An 8,206-nucleotide genomic window follows, 5' to 3' on the forward strand; every position below is an offset into this window, starting at 1 on the left:
ATAATTCCCTTAAGAAATGATGGAAATATTATTGAGTCAGAACTAACCACCCAGAGATTATAACTAGGACCCAGATATTGGAGGCAAAACAAGTGGGTTTGAGGTGCTGAAGCTCTCCAATTAATTAAACTGCCTTCAGTGCTGATAAAATCTTGCTATTTTAAAGGTCACAGAAATAATATCAGTGCTTGATATATATATATCAAGCTGGAATAATATAAGTGCTATATAAAAAGATAGAGCGAGAGAGAGGGAGATAGGTAGATAGATAGTGCAGTGGGAAGCCAGTAAAGAGAACAAATGTGAATGTTGGACTAGACACTGTGTATTAAGTTAGGCTTGTTCAAGTTACAGACACTCACTCAGTTTACCTCTGGTGATGGAGGTTTGTTGGGAGGATTAACAAGGAAGTAAGGAAGCACAGGAAAGCCCAACAAACAGGCTTCACAGTGGCCTTTGTTCAAGACGCATGCCTGTCTGGGTCCCAGTGGCCACCCCAGTAGTCTGCCATTCCTGCTCTTGACTTCCCTGTTTCTCTGTGCTTCTTGGTCCTCAGGTGAACTTTCTACTTCTCCGAGGGCTCTTCTGTTGTACACTAAGATATGGCAGCTGCCTACTCATGGCTTCTGTTGCTTCGTGGCTTCTGTTTATATTTTTTCCTGCCTTCTCTTTATATTTATTTTGGCTTCAGGGTCACTGTACCATCTGAACTACTTTCTTTGTGTCTTCTAACAGAAGATTGAATGGATGGCTTTTACACATTCCTTTAGATTAGGATGTCAGGGACACATGACGCAAAGCACAGTTTCCCTACATAAGGAACAGTGTGGACTGATCTCTCCTTAGAAGCTGTGAACATGGCATTGTTAGCATAGACATGTATTTCTGCCATTGTTATGGTTCTTTTCTCCCTTCACCACTGAGGAAGAAATTAGCAATAGGATCAGCTAGGCTGTCACTATTCCTAATCAGTCAGTGAGAGGCCTGCCCTTGGGTATACACTTAAAACTGACTTTGGTGGGGTGACTTTGATGTTATTTTCTAAGCAGCTGACACAAAATTGAGGTTAGAATCTGTGACTTTGATGACAGTATCAGGATTAATACCATTTGAGATCTTAAGTAACACTTCTGAACATAATCAAGTCTGTCTAAAGAAGTGGATGTTGCAGAGATTGGTAAAACTCAAGACACTCTCTGATTGGCATTCAGGAAATTTTTTCAAATCAATCCCAGTGTCAAACCCTTTTTATCAGACCTTTCCTTGCCTCTCGTTTAATGTAGTCATTTTGATAGGATAAATCCTATTGTGAATTTTTATTTTTATTACTCTCTGTCCTCCTACCCCACTCTCAAAGGCCAGACTTGCTAACAGCTTTCCTAATGTTAAAATATGAGTTCTGTTCACTGAGTGTGACAGTGGTCTGCTGTGTTTTGAGTTGTAAATCCTTGTTATTCTCTAGGATACCCATGGAGCAGTGTTATCCATTAGATAACACCTAGCTCCCATGGGAAGGTTGATATGGGCCATATCTATACATTTAACCAAAGCTATGTCTTCAAGAGACTTCTCAGGGAGTTTTCACCAGCAATAGGGGCACTGCAGCGGCAGCACATACCAGGGTCAATAGGACTCTACCTCGCTCAGGAAATGACGACGGCAGAGGTTGATTTTCATTTGCACAAGCATACAACTGTTAATATGAGTAAACTGGGATTCATTTATAGGATTTTGTAAATACTTCAAAGTTGCTTACTTACCCTATCTGACTTCAGACCACTGCCATCACTCACTGAGATAATTTTACAACTAGTCATTGCACACCACCCCCCAGAGCCTTGCTTCTATTGAATTCTTTGTCAAAGTTGTAGCCAGAATGATCTTTCTAGAATAAGAATCATATCATGTCACTTCCTCACTTAAAGAGCTTAAGTGGCCCCTGTTGCCATCAAAATGAAGTTCAAACTCCTTCCCATGTGCCCAAAGGCCTTTGGAATCTGGAGTTCCCCTGGCTCTGTAGTCTGGGTTCTCAGCCCTTTGCTCACAGAGTTCTCCACTCCACCCATTCTAAACTTTCCCCCATTCCCTGAGATTGTATATTCCCTCTTACTTCCATGATTTTGAACATTTTCTTCCTGCAGCTTTCGCATGTCATTGAATATGACTGTGTGGGGAACTTTCTTCCATGTGCTCCCCCTGTACCTGTTGCTCACACCTGTAGGACTTACCACTGTGAACATGACCTTTCTCTCACTGGTCTGCAAACTCCTTGAAAGCAGAATGTTCAGAATTGTGTCTCCAGTACCTGAATAGCCCTTACTACATAGCAGGTGTTCATGAATATTTGTTGGATGAATGCGAGATTTAGGGTCACTTGTTGATTTAAAAAGTTTTATTTTTGTTCCTTTTTAGCCATGCATTGAAATACCTGCTTTTCAAATATAAGTACTACACTGAATGAGAGTTTAGATTTTTGTAGAACTTTCTTCTCACATGCATTATGTCAATCCATAGAACATCACATTGCTTTCTTATAAAACAAATCTACAATCGTTGATAAGACAGTATAGACTGACTAAATTCCCTTCACCAAAAGGCAAACCAAAGCAATGTTGACTAGGAATCCTACTTTGCTAACTGTACTTTCAAAACACTCCAACAGCCTGTTAGAGTGGAAAACACTTTTCTTCCATCAGAGCCCAGACAGACCCTTGGTTGCAGGCAGACTGGCTTAGAAGGGAAGACTTGTCACCCCCTTTCACAAGCGTGATGATTTGTAGCTGAGAAGGGAGAGGCTGCTCTCTGAACCACATGCTCCCTGGTGCAGGCAGGCTAAGGAAAGATGAATGGCATTATAAGACAGACATCTGAATGTTTCGTATTAAATTAGTCCCACAGAGCACCCAGAATTCTCATTCCATAAATCACAAAGTAAAGTAAACTCACTCCCAGGTTAGATTGCTGTGACTTTGGCCTAGGGTGTCATAGATAATCTGAGAACAGTTAAACATTTGTCTGAAATAGTAATAATTTTGAGCATATTTACTCAGTGGCATAGAGGTGACCCAGACTGATCTCTGCTGCCAGAAACAGCATGTAAATGGAAGTCAGCCAATTTAGAAGATTTCCAAACAAGAGTCACTGCTTCTCACATCCTCTGTCTACTCTGAAACTGCCATGAGCTCTTTCAGGAGCTCCTGGGTGCTACAGGCCCAGATGAGCAAACTTCACCCTTTCTAAAGAGGAGGTATGGGCTGGGCCTGGTGGCTCATGCTATAATCCTAGTACTTTGGGAGGCCAAGGTGGGCAAATCACCTGAGGTCAGGAGTTTAAGACCAACCTGGCCAACATGGTGAAACCCCATATCTACTAAAAATACAAAAATTAGCTGGGTGTGGTGGTGGGCACTTGTAATCCCAGCTACTTGGGAGGCTGAGGCAGGAGAATCGCTGGAACCCGGGAGGCGGAGGCTGCAGTGAGCTGAGATCACGCCACTACACTTCAGCCTGGGCAACAGAATGAGACTCCATATCCAAAAAAAAAAAAAAAAAAAAAGGCAGGTATGAGAGAGCACTGATGCACCCCTCCCCTTCTATTACATTGCAGTTACAGCACCATTTTGAAATCCATCTTCGCCTTGTCTTGGTGTAAGAATCAGAGTTAGGAAGCATCTTGATTCCACCAAAGCCACATTTCTCTTCAATGACGAAGGCTTATTCTGAGACTATTTTACGTATTTTTGGATCTACTCTGGTTCTTCCATTCTTTAGCTGACATTGTGGGTATTCAGGACACTAATTAGAATGGAAGGAACATTGGACTGGGATTCATGAGATCATCCAACTTGATGCTGACTGGCCAAGGGACCATATAAGCTGCTACATCCTCTTCTAGAAAATGAAAAGAGCAGATTCCTCTCAAGTTACATCCAGCTTTAAAAGTCTGATTCTAATTCAGTGATAAGATATGATTAGGAAGATATGATTTTATTTTTTTCTCTCTCTCTCTTCCAGCTGATTCCTGGAAGTTCATCTGCTTAGTAGGTCCTTTCTACAGGTGCTCACCAGGATCTGCATATGGGGTCACCTTCATCTTCAGAAGCCCAATTTAAATCTCACCAGAGCAACAGAGGGAGGTCATAGCATGACTTTGTGGTAGCCGAGGCCTGGAGGTGGCTCCTTCCAGGGAAAGATTCCTGGACTTGGAGACAAAGCCCTGGCTTGAGTCTTACCTTCCTGTAGTCTTGGGAAAGTTGCTTGTTGTAAGACTCAAATGAGATCATCAACACAGAAAGAGAAAGACACTAACATTTTTAGAGTGTCTACCTGTACCAGGCACCATATTGGACTTTTACATAAATGTTGTCTGTCTCATTCAGTATTCACAATCACCCTATGAAGTAGATATTTCTTCTACTACTTTTACATTTTACAGATGGGAAAGCTGGGCTTTGAAGAAGTGAAATATCTTTGCCAAAGGCACCAGCCAATAAGTGGCAGAACTGGGATTTACACCCAAATCTGCCTAACCTCAAAGCCTGCGTTTTCCATTTAGGTTCCCTAGAAACCCCTTGTAAGTTTTCAGTGCAACAGAAATGTTAGATGTGGTCTTGGTAATTCTGAAAATGAGTTCATTAGATGCCTTGAAGTGATCGTTTTTATGGTTCAGTTGCTGCATATTTGGATGACTTTCCTGATGACAACTGAGTTAGGCAAGGTAAGCTACATTTGGATGCCCAACCCAAGGTGTGAGAACAGAAGTCTATTTCTCACAGTTCTGGAGGCTGGGAAGCCCAAGATCACAATCAAGGCACTAGTGTCTGGTGAGGGTCTTCTTACTGCTTCCCCACAGGGCAGAAGGTAGAAGGAAAAGAGAAAGCAAACCCACTCCCACATGCCCTTTTTATAGCAGCATTAATCCATTTATGAGGGTAAGTCCCTCATGACCCAAATACCTCTCAAAATGCCCCACTTCCCAACATTGTTGCATTGGGGAGTCAGTTTACAGAACATGAATTTTGGAAGTCATAGCAGACCACAGTAGATGCCATAATTAAGTACCACAAGACGGGTAGCTTAAACAACAGAAGTGTATTGTCTCCCAGTTCTGGAGGCTAGAAGTCCAAGATCAAGGTGTTGGCAGCACTGATTCCTTCTGTGGGCTATGAGGAAGAATCTGTGCCATACTCTTCTTAGCTTCTGATGGTTTACTGGTGCCGTGGACTGAATATCTGTGTCCCTCCAAAAGTCCTATGTTGAAACCCAATCCTCAATGTGATACTAGTAAGACCTGGGACTCTTAGGGGCTAATTAAGTCATGAGGGCAGTAGTCTCATGAATGGAATTAGTGCCCTTATGAAATAAGCCCAAGAGAGCTGCCATGACTCTTCCACCTTGTGAGGACACAGCAATAAGCCACCATTGGAACCAGGCACCATATGAACCAGGAAGCAAGCCCTCACTAGACACCAAATCTGCTGACACCTCGATCATGGACTTCCCAGCCTCCAGAACTGTGAGAAATAAATTTGTCTTGTTTCTAAGCTACCCAGTCTAAGCTATTTCATGAAAGAAACCTGAATAAACTAAGAAAAGCTGGCAATCTTTTGGCATTTCTTGGGTTGTAGAAGCATCACCTCGATCCCTGCCTTCATATTTATGTGACATTCTTCCTGTGTCCTTGGGTTCAGATTTTCCCATTGTTGAAAGGACATCAGTGATATTGGATTAGCGACCCACCCTACTCTAGTGTGACTTCATCTTACCTAATTACATCTGCAATGATCTTATTTCCAAATCAGATCACATCCTGAGGTGCTGGGGGTTAGGATTTTGACATGTGAATTTTGGAGGAATGCAGTTCAACCTGTAATAATCAGTAACAAAAATCCCCAAACCTCACCCACATAAGCCTTTGCCATAGCACAAGTGCCCTACCATTAAAGATTGCAACATTCTTTCTTGATGGCATGCCTCTCTCTTTTATGTCTTTCTTGTTCCTTACTAACACTGATGTCTGATATTAATGGAAAAACCATTAAAAAAAAACTATTATCCTATGAAGTAAAGTGAATGCACTCAACTGTAAAAGGAAGACTTATCGATCAATTTTAGTTAAACCTTGCTTGTCTGACACTTTGCTGCTAAGGAATGTGTTTTTATTGCCTGGCCAGATAGTTCAGATTTCCGGTCAGTCTTAGTAAAGACCCCTTTTATAACATTGATAAAATTTTATCACAGAGCTATGAAAACAAAATTAGATTTCATAACTCACATCAGGCCTTGAGGGGATGCCTCCATAAATTTTACAAACCCTATCAAGCTTTAATGCACCTATTCTGATAATTTTTTTCAATAGCAAATTCTACTGAACTTCATATATGCTATGTGTGTATATAAATGTGTGTGTGTGTGTTCATATATATATACATATATATAGTTTTTTTTCCCCTCTCTCTACCTTACAGGAAAGAAAACATTCTTCATCTACTTATAAACAGAAGACTGTGACAAGAAGGCCAATTACTTCCATCGCCGAAGACTCTAAATTTGGCAAATCTTCTAAATAACAATCCTGCATAGTTTATGAAAAAAAAATTAGTCGTAAAATTTATCCTTCAAAATAACTCAGTTTTTTCAATGGGCCTATTTTGAAGAATGAACATTGACAAATCAGACAATAGATCCATAAATTCATCGTATGACATACCATAATCGAGAGCATTGTTCACCATGGACATTTTTGTATGCTAATGAAATCTGTATACATTCTCTAGATTTTTCCAGTTTATAGTGTGGCTTATTGGAAAAAAAAACCGCATATATATTGAATGCATGTTTTGTCTCCCCAACTAAATGATAAGTGCCTAGAGGGCAGGAAGATGCTTGGTTTTATTTACTTGGGACAGAGCTCTACCCACAAGGGCTCACTGATAAAACTCATCAGTCCCACCCCACAGCAACATGATGGGGACATGAGGTTCGGTTCTTCTACTCTTGGCCTGAGCCGCAAACCAAAATTACAATAGTACAATGGGAATAGAGGATCTGCTTTATAAAATTTCCTTTCAGTCAGCTGCTCAGAAACTACAATCCTCGGAGTCAAATTAAGTGGAGTTATACTTGGATAGTCCTCTCTGCTTTTCAGAGGCAAGAAACACTTCTCGAAATAGTGCAAATGAAAGAAATGTCATAGTATAAACTAGACATCTTATATCCTTAAAATAAATCTTTGATGATTATACATTTTGGTTTCAAAACCCACGTTTGAAGAAACGCCCAAAAATTATGTGAAATTACTTATAAATGAATTGACAACATTTGAGACTTCGACAGACAATCATGAAGCAGTTCTCAAGCGGATTTGTTTTATATACTCCTTTAAGAATCTTTTGGAAAACCATGATCTCACAAAATACACATATGCGTTTTTTTTTTTTTTTTTTTTTTGAGATGGAGTCTCACTCTGTTGTGCAGGCCAGAGTGCAGTGGCACGATTCGGCTCACTGCAACCTCCGCCTCCAGGGTTCAAGCAATTCTCCTGTCTCAGCCTCCTGAGTAGCTGGGACTACAGGCGCCTGCCACCACACCCAGCTAATTTTTGTATTTTTAGTAGAGATGGGGTTTCACCTTATTGGTCAGGCTGGTCTTGAACTCCTGACCTCAGGTGATCCACCTGGCTCGGCCTCCCAAAGTGCTGGGATTACAGGCATGAGTCACCACACCTGGCCCAAAAAATGTTTTTTCATGCAATATTTGGGGGTTCACAGAGCTATGGATGAACTTTCCAAATAAGTTCTGATAAAAGAGATGATATTTCTCATTTCCATAATCTTTAAGGTGTGGGGGACACGTAATCCGGACTTCTCAAGTGGATGATTTCTAAATACAGGTCAGATGAAGTGATTCTAACTTTCACTGTAGTAATATTTTGTTATATTCAAAAACAATAAACCATGTAGATTTCTTAGCATCTGTGGGTGTGATTTTTGCATCTAGGAACCTGAAGTGGGAAAAGAGAAGGAAATATCAACTTCCTCAAATTGTGTTGTTAATTTTGGTCATTCCTTGGAGAAAACCCTTATTACCTAGAAGGAAAAAAAGCTAATTAAGTTGACATGTCTCACAATCACAAAGCCATTTTGCTGGCTCCTGTTATAGGCAGAAGGAATACATGCTGCTTTCCTTTTGTCTGTCAGGAGAATAAT

At 40.8% G+C, this 8,206-nt stretch overlaps 1 protein-coding gene across 1 annotated transcript in view; it reads left to right on the plus strand.

The window, feature by feature from the left end:
* Positions 1–7,972, plus strand: part of LOC696721 (doublecortin domain-containing protein 1) — a 70,518-nt gene extending 62,546 nt beyond the window's left edge. The window contains exon 18 of the mRNA XM_077963127.1: positions 6,467–7,972. The gene's annotated coding sequence lies outside the window, so the exon portion shown is untranslated. The remainder of the gene's footprint in view (positions 1–6,466) is intronic.
* Positions 7,973–8,206: the final 234 nt, after the last annotated feature.

This window comes from Macaca mulatta, chromosome 14 (genome assembly GCF_049350105.2).
Source record: "Macaca mulatta isolate MMU2019108-1 chromosome 14, T2T-MMU8v2.0, whole genome shotgun sequence".
NCBI classification, from domain to species: domain Eukaryota; kingdom Metazoa; phylum Chordata; class Mammalia; order Primates; family Cercopithecidae; genus Macaca; species Macaca mulatta.